Source organism: Oculina patagonica, chromosome 14 (genome assembly GCF_052425735.1).
Source record: "Oculina patagonica isolate OP01 chromosome 14, crgOcupat, whole genome shotgun sequence".
Taxonomy (NCBI): domain Eukaryota; kingdom Metazoa; phylum Cnidaria; class Anthozoa; order Scleractinia; family Oculinidae; genus Oculina; species Oculina patagonica.
This window is the reverse complement of record NC_135771.1, coordinates 9,686,417-9,698,974: the sequence shown is the minus strand read 5'-3', so window position 1 is coordinate 9,698,974 and position 12,558 is coordinate 9,686,417. Positions and strand designations below refer to the sequence as shown.

At 37.9% G+C, this 12,558-nt stretch overlaps 1 long non-coding RNA gene across 1 annotated transcript; it reads left to right on the top strand.

Moving 5' to 3' along the window:
• The first annotated feature begins 11,157 nt into the window (after positions 1–11,157).
• LOC144637670 (uncharacterized) lies at positions 11,158–12,063 on the top strand. Its single transcript, XR_013567754.1, has 2 exons — positions 11,158–11,240; positions 11,669–12,063. It is a non-coding gene; the product is annotated as an uncharacterized LOC144637670 (long non-coding RNA).
• The last annotated feature ends 495 nt before the right edge of the window (positions 12,064–12,558 follow it).

Below are 12,558 nucleotides of genomic sequence, written 5' to 3'. Positions count from 1 at the left end.
TAACTATAAACTACCATTGAGTTTTATAAAGATTTTTCAACTTGGTTTAATTAATCCCTGAAAATACAGTGCTTCTTTATTCATTGTTCTTGCAAACTTATTAAACAAAAGGCAAGTCATTAATTCTCTGTATTGGTCATACATCAGTTCATTTCAAAATTCGTTCAAAGAATTCATTCATGACAAGACTATTAGGCCAACACATCTCCCGTGAAGTACTAATAAACAATAAAAAGAAAAGAGCGAAAAAGTTTTGGAATCCCGAATTTCGCAAAGTTTAGAATCCCCAATCCACAGACATGGAATCCGAAATCCAGTCGTTGAAATCCGGAAAAACGGTGGGAAATCCGTAATGTCCAATACAAGACTCTCTTCGATTCCTTTACATGGTGCGACACAAAGATCAGACAAGGCGGGTCGTAAAAACACTAGTACTTTAATTAGTTTATTTACGACCGTACCTAATTCAGTTAATCCTCATTTTCGCGTCGGTCTATAAGTGTTTTGAAGATGTAATCGTAAACTAATCACGTCCCGCTAGCTACGGAGTTCCTGGCCAGGCAATCGCAGTGATTGGTGCTCGCGACATTCGCAGGTTCAATACATTTTTGTTGTCTTTAGGTTGATTATCGAGTTAAGAAACTACCATCGAGTTTTATAAAGATCTTTCGACGCTGTTTTATTAATCCCTGAAAGGATGCCGCCGCCGGTATTGAGTAATGCCGATTTCAATAGGCTTCCATTACAACCAATCACAATGCGTTGCCTGGCTTTATGGTTTGTTGTATAAGTAAGGACGCTACAAAGTTTGAGAGTCATTTGAGCAGTAAAACCCAGCATCAAAATTCTCGACTCGCCTTAGTGGTGTCAAATCTTTCCTTTGCAGAAGAAACCGGAAAACGTCCTGCAACACAGGTGAGTTAAAATAAAAGGGAAGTCGTAAAAGATTTTTTTCTAAATTCCCGCCGATTGTCGGCTGCAAATATAATTGTTAAACTGATAGACAAAGTGAAGCGTTGTTTAATTTGATTTATCTGTTACACTGATCACGTTCGACGAAGGAGAACGCTTTCCTTATTTCGTTTGGTTTCCTGTGCACATACTTGGTGTCCAGCATATACCAGGGGAAATTTTGGAGTTAGCAAAATGCCTCGTTTTCATGTTATCGACCTCGATTTAATGCGCGTACACACGTGGACTTACCGCACTAGTCCAGCACACGACATCGCACATATCAACGTGGACACTTCGATTTGTACGATTATAATCTTTACTGTTGGTAAATTGTTTTTTATTAACTGGCCTTATTATTAATAATTTACGTCAATTTTTTTGTCTAACAGACATGAAGTACTCCTTGCTCTTGGTGTGTCTGCTGACCATTTGTGTGATTGCGCTGGTGTCGGCTCGTGATGACGATCAGTATTATGAACCCGACGTGTTTCGAAAGTGGGTGTTGTCCCGCCGCGGTTGCAAAGAGAAGGGAGAGGAATGCAGCAGTTCTAGCGAGTGCTGTAACACCGGGTGCCCCTCAGATTTCAATGGAGTGAAATACCAATGCCAGATTTGTTCCTTTGACGGACATCGCAGAACCTGCTATTACTGAATGGCCACCAAGACTGTTTTGTGAGCTTTAAATTTTCGAGATAAGATTCAGTCTTTTCAATTTGTGTAACCAATTTTGTATCTTAATTCATTTGGAAGCGAAGTCTTTTTTATTGTAGTATGCATATTTGTAACCGATAATTTAATAAACATGCATAAAGATCTGTTGTAGCAGTTGTTGTGAGGATTACATTTTACTGACTTTAATTTCTTTAAACCCGCTGGTTTTTCTTCATTCATGGAAGGTAAACAAATTCTAAACATCAGGACAAAGACAAATAAAAATAAATGTGGTTAGTGAGGTATAACTCTGGTCGGTAAACAGTTAAATAAATAATCCCTTTAACCCTTAAACCCTTTCTTTATTCATTGTTCTAGCAAATAAAAGGCAAGGCATAAATTCTTTGTATTAGTCATGACCATACATTCATTTCAAAGTGCGTTCAAAGAATTCATTCGAATTCATGACAAGGCCAACACGTCTCCCTAAAATTACTACAATAAACAATAACAAAAAGAACGTAAAAGGTTTGGAATCCGGAACTTCACAAAGTTTAGCGGAAACCCGAATTCACAGACATGGAATCCGAAATCCAGTCGATGAAATCCGGAAACCACGGTGGAGAGTCCTTATTATCGAATACAAGACTCTTGGATTCCTTTACATGGGGCGTCTCATGTAAAGGACTCCAAGAGAGTCTTGTATTGTTCACGTCAATAAAGTTTCTATTCTATTCTATTGGATAATACAGATTCCCCTCCGTGGCTTCCGGATTTCAACGACTGGATTCTGGATTCCATGTCCTGAGGATTCGGGATTCTAAATTTTGCGAAATTCCCGATTCCAAACCTTTTTAGCTTTTTTTTTAAGTGTTTATTAGTACTTCATGGGAGACGTTTTGGCCTAATAATCTTGTCATGAATGAATTCTTTGAAAGCACTTTGAAATAAATGTATGATCAATACAGAAAATTAATGACTTGCCTTTTGTTTTATAAGTTTGCTAGAACAATGAATAAAGAAGCACTGTATTTTCAGGGATTAAAAAACCGCGTTGAAAGATCTTTATAAAACTCAATAATGGTAGTTTACAGTTAGTTTCTTAACTCAATTAATCAACCTAAAGGACGACAAAGATGTATTGAACCTGCGAATGTTCCGAGCAGCAATCATGCATTGCGATTACCTGGCCAGAAACTCCGTAACCAGCGGATATTTCCATATTTCCGCATGATTGACGCGGTTCGTGGGAGAAATTATTGACAAATGTATGGGAAATTAAAAACGTAACTGAACGCTATACGAGAAGATTAAAACGGATTGCGTTTGGGTTAACTTGAAAAACGTCAGTCCGACATTTTTCAAGTTTATCTCAACTTGACTGAAAGTGTCAGTAACAGTGTACGAATATTATCCTTGTTTGTTATAAATATGTGGCCGTGATTTTGAAGTGGGTTGCTGTGTTTCATTAGTAGATTTACGGTGGTTATTGCTGATCCACTCGGGATTGTATGGAATAAGTAGTGTGCTTTTGAGAAAAAAGGAAAGATATCGCAATCAATTTCTTCATGTGTGCCATTATCATTTGATTTGTTTTCTGTACAGAAACGTCATTGCTTATTTTGATGGAGGTGGGCGTGTATTGATGGCAAACAAAGGATTGGAATTTGGACGAAGTTCAAAACTAATTGCTTTTCCGTCCAAATAATCTCTTTCATTAGCTGAAAAGTGTTTTGGGTGTAAATGTGCCGTGTTCAAAAATCCCATGAGTATGTGTTCGTTCCCGAGCGCAAGAGACCGTTCCTAGTTGAAATCTTGTTGATTTTCTGAACGCAGATAAAATGGTTGGTAAAATCAATTTTGGTTTTGTCTGGGTGCTCTAATTCATAGTTGTACTTGGAATTAATAGGTCTCTGTTTTGGTTTTGACGTTGACAATACATGTGATTATCAGCCGGGTGATTCTCTCTTTGTCTTTCTTTTTCTTTTTCGTTCTGAGGGGTGAATAGCGATCATTTCCCAACGTAGTTGGATACTTCGATAGAAGGCCCAAGAAATTAATTGACTTTAATTTATAGAGGTTAAATCCCCGAAGTTCCCGAGGAACGCAAAGCCGTTTTTGGTTTATTTTTTTAGGCCGATAAATTGTCACATTTTAACGGAAAATAGAATGTTTTCATTTTGATCGACAAGAAAATGATCGTCTTGACAGATTGTTATGCATGTTTATTAAATTATCGGTTATGTTTATTAAATTATCGGTTACGGTTAAGGGGTGTTCCAATTTTTCATTTCCAAGTTTGATTCACTTTCTCAAAGAAGTGTTCTTAATTATATATAACAAGTCATAATGCGGATAAATGAGCCACTAGGCCATAACTATAAATATTTCCATTAGCAGTGTTTAAAATCTGCCTTTTAAAACCAACGTGAAACTTATTTATAAGCAAAGGAGAAATTTAAATTTATTAACTGCATAAAGGTGCGTTTTGAATGAATAATTATGTTACCTGGGGAATATTAATTAAAGGGACACTGTCACGGAGATTTTAATGCTTTTTGGTAAAAAGTACTAAAATTGGTGAATAGGTCTTCTCGTACAAAAAATGCACTTAGTACATCAAGATGGAGATATAAAGTAAATTGTTGTTGAAGAAAGACGGGAGACATAATAATTTTCAGGTGATTTTCCAGTCCACAAGGACAAAACTTGCAATTGAAAAAATCAGCCTGACTTTTTCAAGTTGAGATCTAAAGTTCCTGATAGCATCACAATAATATCACTTGGTTATCGCTTCAGTACACTTGCATAGTGATTTTTAACAAAATTGGATCACTATACGTAGTTTCCTTATGTCTTTAAGATCTTAAGTTGATGAAGTGAAACTGGTGACGGCGTCCCTTTAGTCCATGAGCGCGCCTTGGATATGAGATGGTAGATAGCTACGGAGCGCCGAGTTAGCTATACCTATATCATATCCAACTAGCACGAGTGGAATAATTGTTTTTATTAAAAACACCCAAAGAACACCCCTCTGTAACAGACCCACTGGAACCCGACCCAGTGGATTATTTTCCCCTACCCAGTGAAAATTTAGTCTCCCCGGTACCCAGCGAATATTTTGATTTAACCCGCCTATTTTTGTGCTTCCCCAGTGACTGTTAGGCTTTTATAGATTGTGCTAGCATAATTTTTGGCATAATTGGAGCTAAAAAGCATAATTTGTGAAACGAGCACTGCCACGGCATAATTAGCAATTTTTAGCACTTTTTGGAGCATAAATTCATAAAATGTAGTAAATATGGTGTACTTTCTACAGAAATAAATGAAATTTAGGTAGTTTGTTCTTGCAATGCGTGTTTTAGCTATACAATTGTGATTGTTAAGTCGTTGGAGGCATTTTACAAACGGTTTAGAGATGCGAGCAGCTAATTTGGACAGCTGACGGCCGTGATAAACTGCCATAAACACAAATAAATTTACAACAACAGTTTATTTAAAAAACATCATAATTTGGTGTCGTTATTGCGCACCTCTATGTATAGAATCTACGTCATTTTGTGAGCATAATTTCGGAAATCAGAAGCATAATTTGGGAATTCTGGCATAATTTTTGCATAATTTGGCAAAATTTTGAGCACTGCTAGTAGCATAATATGCCACTTTTAGGAGCACAATCTATAAAAGCCTAGTGACTGTGCGTTGTGACTTATGTCGAATAAACCTACTTTAGAAACGAGCCCAAATAAAGCGATCCAGTGGGAAATTCGCCAACCCAGTGACTTTTTTCAGATTCCACTGGGTCTGTTACAGAGGGGTGTCAAAGAATTTCACCTGTGGGAATATCACCCACAGGTGATATTCCCCAAGTAATATTCTCCAGTTTTCGAACTTTGCGTTTTACATTTGCACCTTTAGTTTTCATCTCGAACAAATTTCTAAATTGGATAGAACTGAACATTTTGAAAAAGCTAAACACAACAAAATTACTTCGATGTTAATAATAATAATAATAATAATAATAATAATAATAATAATAATAATAATAATAATAATAATAATAATAATAATAATAATAATAATGAAGATATTTTAGCAGGGAGCCCACGTCACAAAAAGGTGGTTTTCAGTGGGTTTTCAGTGGGGCCCTTTTTCTTTTGAAAAAGATCTCCCGAAAATTAGCGGCCTCGTGTAAAAATATTTGACGGATAAGAAACACAATAGCCTCCATTTGACTTCAAAAATATGCACTGACATTTGTCCGCGGACATTATCTGTTCCTCAAAGATCACAATTTACCTCGAGTTTCGCTCTCGGAATACTGTTTGCTTCTCGGAACAGATAATGGCTGCGGTCACATCTAGACTGCTAACTATAGTTAGGACGGCGTTAACTATAGTTAGCTATTTCGCTAATGTGACCGCTTCTCTGTTCGCTCTAACTATAGTTAGAAAATTTACGCCTCGCTGATCCAAAACAATACACACTAACTATAGTTATACCCAAGCAAGGTTCATGGGTTAGTCTTACGTTTACAAACGAAAAACCAATCAGAATGCGACAATTCTTTTCGCACGTGCGAGATGAACATAAACATGCAAAACAAAGCGACAAGGGAAGGAAAACAAGAAAAACAACATGCCACGAAATTACATATCACCAATGTTAGCAAAAATAAAGCTTGAATTCTTCTGTTTCTAGCATCCTTACTTCATTTTATTTTCTTCAACGCCGAAATGCCGTCCAAAAATAGAAAAAATAGAGGAACAACTGGACACAAATAAACAACAAGGGCTGTCATGAACTAATTAAAAAAACCAAATTATTCACAACTTATCAGAACTAATTATAGTTAACTGCATTGGTGTGACCGCAAAGACGACCGAAAGCACTAACTATAGTTAGGTATGACGTCACGTAACTTGAGACTAACTATAGTTAAACTTTAGTTACGTCGTAGATGTGACCGCAGCCATTAAATGTCTGCGGACAAATATCAGTGCATATATTCGCGCCAAATGGAGGCTATTGTTGCCAACGAGACAGCCGAGCCAAGAGGCGAGGCTGTCGAGGCGGCAGAATCATAGAGCCGTGTGCGTATGAGTGTATAGGCAGAGAAAATCTTAAGTTCTGCGTAAGGGACTTTTTTTTACCATATTTGGGTGTAAGTAAACCCCATATTTGGGTTGTATTGTTCTTCCCAACTGGTTCCCAGTCTCTCACTCCTTGCTAGAGAGCAGATGACCAAAATGGCGTCCACGCGGCTCGCTGTTAAAATTTTCAATGTGGTCATTCATCCCTTTACCGATAAATACACCTTTAGGGAATTATAAATCGAAAGAGAATACCCTACAGAATATTCGACCGCCGAAAAAATGAACATCAAGGTCTTCAAAGCGATGAAATAATCTTTCGACTTTGGAGTCCTTTGATTTACGATCGAAGAGAGACATGAAAATCAAAAGCGGACTGTTGACTTCAAATAGAGTATTCTTGACTTATGAGAATGCTGAAGTCGGGTGAATGCTTCCTTTTAGTGTTGATTGTGTTTATAGTAATTGTTTGACCGATGATTTATTCCAAATCAAATACCGTTTATATTTTATTTGGCACGCATTTTCGCTCCGCGTAGGAATAACATCAATACAAAGCGACGCTCACTAAAATTACTGCATGTCATACACACAAGATAGTCAAAAAATTTTTGCTTCTAACGGCAAATATAATGTTAACTTGAATACAAATTTTGTCTCCAAATAATCCTTGACCGTTCAAGTTTTGTTTTCTGTTCAAATTTTTCAAGTTTTGCGTAACTGAACATGACACTTCGCATGCGAGACTGAAATCTGACCCGTGCATTACTGTCTCTGATTACTGAAAATTATTTTTAAAAAAGCATCTTAGCAGTTTTGATTTTGAGATTTGATTTATAAGAAGTTCTTGAAATGCAACTATCCCTATTGTGGACGGAAACATTTTAACCATCGCGTGTTGTATTTAACAAACAGTGATTAAACCTCATTTAATAGTTAACTATTGCCTACATTTTGTGACATTTTAACGTTGAAAAGAATTTAAAGATTTGTCAAGAGTTATCAATCTGTCAAACCCGTAGCCTGCGTAGCAGACATCTGTGTACGTTTTTTAGTGTGTTTAAAAGAGTGCGCGATCGCGAGAATACGCGCGCTGGAAACTACGGCGCCTGCTACGCAGGCTATCAAGCCTGTGTCATTTATGAACACCAGAGAAATAGCACTTTTTTCGCATATTACCTAAAATACAATTTACGGCATATTTTGGTCATTTCAAATATAGTTCTATCAAAAACCATTTAATATCTGTTCTTATGAACAAACATGAGTATTTCGCTCGTTGGCACTTACCGATAGGTACAACTAGTTTATATACGGGTATTTGCAGCTCGTGAGAGCAGTTTCAAAAGTTAAAGTTTTAAAACTCGCTTCGAGCATCACTGGAAACCCAAGCACAGTATCTGCAATTCCCATACTGCAAATAAGCTTCTCTGGAATTGCGCGATTTGCATTCTTCTAGCCACAGGGTACACTGCTTTTAGAATTCATTGATCAATGACAGTAAAATATTTTATTCTCGTTACTCCTAGCTACTATCAGACAGCGCTCTCTTTGAGGAACAACGAAGCTTGGATTCTACAGCTTAATCATTGCTTTTTACTGAGTGAGACTAAAATATAAACAACGCCGACCGGTTATCTCAGTTGGTAGAGCGCCGGACTGTCGTGCAGGAGGTCTCGGGTTCGACTCCCGGCCAGACCGGACCAACACTCAGGGTCTTAAAATAACTGAGAAGAACGTGCTACCTTTGAAGTGACATCTGCAAATTGCTATACGTTCTAGTCTTCTCGGATAAGGCGATACTGAAACCGTAGGCCCCGTCTCCTGCATCTCCAGTGTTATGATCAGCAGGGGCCGTTAAAGAACCCACACACAAATCGTAAAGAGTCGGGCACGGAGTTCCCGGTGTTGTGGGCTGGCCTATCCACATGTATCTATAGTTTGGGTGGACCTGGTGGGGTGAGATCATATACGCATGGACGGGTAGCGGCTGCCAAAGGCGCCTGATATACTGATGTCCGGTCTCATTCCATAATTCTAATTGTGAAGTGCATTGAGCTTTGTAAATGCGCTGTCAGTAAGAACCTATATCATTCATTCATACGCAAATAGAACGCTTTTATTTTGATCGACAAGAAAATGATCGTCTTGAGCAAGAACAAAGGCTGTTGCATGTTCGGTCTGTGATCAAAACTGGTCTCCTTTGTATTTCTACTAAACCCACGCACTAATAGTAGATCATTACCATATGGAGTGGCTTTATGCGAAAGCGAAACATCTCTAATAAGCTTGATGTGTTTATTGGCTGCATAATGTTTTGTTCCTTCTTTCTTCTACTAAAGCGAAAAAGACACACAAAGTTCACACAGGGCAGACATATTGCTCGACCCTAACGCTGATATTGGTTGTCGTTAGGGTGAATGAAAGAACAATCAAGAAGATTTATTCATTGTTCTAGCAAACTTATTAAACAAAAGGCAAGTCATTAATTCTCTGTATTGGTCATACATCAGTTCTTTTCAAAATTCGTTCAAAGAATTCATTCATGACAAGATTATTAGGCCTCCACGTCTCTCATGAAATACTAATAAACAATAAAAAGAAAAGAGCGAAAAAGTTTTGGAATCCCGAATTTCGCAAAGTTTAGAATCCCCAATCCACAGGCATGGAATCCGGAATCCAGTCGTTGAAATCCGGAAACCACGGTGGGGAATCTGTATTATCCAATACAAGACTCTCTTGGATTCCTTTACATGGTGCGACACAAAGATCAGACAAGGCGGGTCGTAAAAACACTTCAATTAGTTTATTTACGACGGCGTACCTTATTCAGTTAATCCTCATTTTCGCGTCGGTCTTTAAGTGATTTGAAGATGTCATCGTAAACTGGCTACGGAGTTCCTGGCCAGGTAATCGCAGTGATTGGTGCTCGGAACATTCGCAGGTTCAATACATTTTTCCTGTCCTTTAAGTTGATTGTTGAGTCAAGAAACTAACTATAAACTACCATTGAGTTTTATAAAGATCTTTCAACGCAGTTTTATTAATCCCTGAAAATACGGTGCTTCTTTATTCATTGTTCTAGCAAACTTATTAAACAAAAGGCAAGGTACAAATTCTCTGTATTGGTCATACATTCATTTCAAAATGCGTTCAAAGAATTCATTCATGACAAGATTATTAGAGATGTTTCACATAAGACCACTCCATATGCTAATCATCTACTATTAGTGGATTTAGTAGAATTACACAGGAGACCAGTTTTGATTGCAAAGGAACATACACAAGCCTTTGTTTTTTGTTCAAGACAATCATTTTCTTGTCAATTACAATCAAAGCGTTCTATTTTGCGCAGAAATGCCACGGGCAAAAAAGAAAAGCAACAACAACAACAACTACTAACGGCAGGGCCATGACTCGCAGTCTTTGATAAAAAAATCTTGCGAACCGTGATTGTTTCATGTTACCTCACATAAAATCATCTTTATTTCCGATTCTATGTCATATTCCCACTGGAATAACGGTTAACTTTAAATGAAAAATACGTTCAAAGCATCTTACGCTTTTTTACGTTCACTCAACGTTACTTTTGTACAGCGTGCCTCTGTGCGATAGTTGGCTGGCCGAAACCATCTAGGATGGCACCATAAGTTTTCAACTGCAAGGTTGTTTTTTTAACGACAATTAAACAATCTGCCCAACAAAGTTCTATTCCCGTCCTTTAAAACAAAGCAAAGGGTTGTCTCCTGGGTATTTCTGCTAAATCCACTAATAACGGATCATTAGCGTATGGAGTGGGCTTATGCGAAACATCTCTATTAGGCCAACACATCTCCCGTGAAGTACTTATAAACAATAAAAAGAAAAGAGCGAAAAAGTTTTGGAATCCCGAATTTCGCAAAGTTTAGAATCCCCAATCCACAGACATGGAATCAGGAATCCAGTCGTTGGAATCCCGAAAAACGGTGGGAAATCCGTAATGTCCAATACAAGACTCTCTTCGATTCCTTTACATGGTGCGACACAAAGATCAGACAAGGCGGGTCGTAAAAACACTAGTACTTTAATTAGTTTATTTACGACCGTACCTAATTCAGTTAATCCTCATTTTCGCGTCGGTCTATAAGTGTTTTGAAGATGTAATCGTAAACTAATCACGTCCCGCTAGCTACGGAGTTCCTGGCCAGGTAATCGCAGTGATTGGTGCTCGCGACATTCGCAGGTTCAATACATTTTTGTTGTCTTTAGGTTGATTATCGAGTTAAGAAACTACCATCGAGTTTTATAAAGATCTTTCGACGCGGTTTTATTAATCCCTGAAAGGATGCCGCCGCCGGTATTGAGTAATGCCGATTTCAATAGGCTTCCATTACAACCAATCACAATGCGTTGCCTGGCTTTATGGTTTGTTGTATAAGTAAGGACGCTACAAAGTTTGAGAGTCATTTGAGCAGTAAAACCCAGCATCAAAATTCTCGCCTCGCCTTAGTGGTGTCAAATCTTTCCTTTGCAGAAGAAACCGGAAAACGTCCTGCAACACAGGTGAGTTAAAATAAAAGGGAAGTCGTAAAAGATTTTTTTCTAAATTCCCGCCGATTGTCGGCTGCAAATATAATTATTAAACTGATAGACAAAGTGAAGCGTTGTTTAATTTGATTTATCTGTTACACTGATCACGTTCGACGAAGGAGAACGCTTTCCTTATTTCGTTTGGTTTCCTGTGCACATACTTGGTGTCCAGCATATACCAGGGGAAATTTTGGAGTTAGCAAAATGCCTCGTTTTCATGTTATCGACCTCGATTTAATGCGCGTACACACGTGGACTTACCGCACTAGTCCAGCACACGACATCGCACATATCAACGTGGACACTTCGATTTGTACGATTATAATCCTAACTGTTGGTAAATTGTTTTTTATTAACTGGCCTTATTATTAATAATTTACGTCAATTTTTTTGTCTAACAGACATGAAGTACTCCTTGCTCTTGGTGTGTCTGCTGACCATTTGTGTGATTGCACTGGTGTCGGCTCGTGATGACGATCGCTATTATGAACCAGACGTGTTCCGAAAGTGGGTGTTGTCCCGCCGGGGTTGCAAAGAGAAGGGAGCGGAATGCAGCAGTTCTAGCGAGTGCTGTAACACCGGGTGCCCCTCAGATTTCAATGGAGTGAAATACCAATGCCAGATTTGTTCCTTTGACGGACATCGCAGAACCTGCTATTACTGAATGGCCACCAAGACTGTTTTGTGAGCTTTAAATTTTCGAGATAAGATTCAGTCTTTTCAATTTGTGTAACCAATTTTGTATCTTAATTCATTTGGAAGCGAAGTCTTTTTTATTGTAGTATGCATATTTGTAACCGATAATTTAATAAACATGCATAAAGATCTGTTGTAGCAGTTGTTGTGAGGATTACATTTTACTGACTTAAATTTCTTTAAACCCGCTGGTTTTTCTTCATTCATCGAAGGTAAACAAATCCTAAACATCAGGACAAAGACAAATAAAAATAAATGTGGTTAGTGAGGTATACCTCTGGTCGGTAAACAGTTAAATAAATAATCCCTTTAACCCTTAAACCCCTTCTTTATTCATTGTTCTAGCAAAATTAATAAAAGGCAAGGCATAAATTCTTTGTATTAGTCATGACCATACATTCATTTCAAAGTGCGTTCAAAGAATTCATTCGAATTCATGACAAGGCCAACACGTCTCCCTAAGAATACTACAATAAACAATAACAAAAAGAACGTAAAAGGTTTGGAATCCGGAACTTCACAAAGTTTAGCGGAAACCCGAATTCACAGACATGGAATCCGAAATCCAGTCGATGAAATTCGGAAACCACGGTGG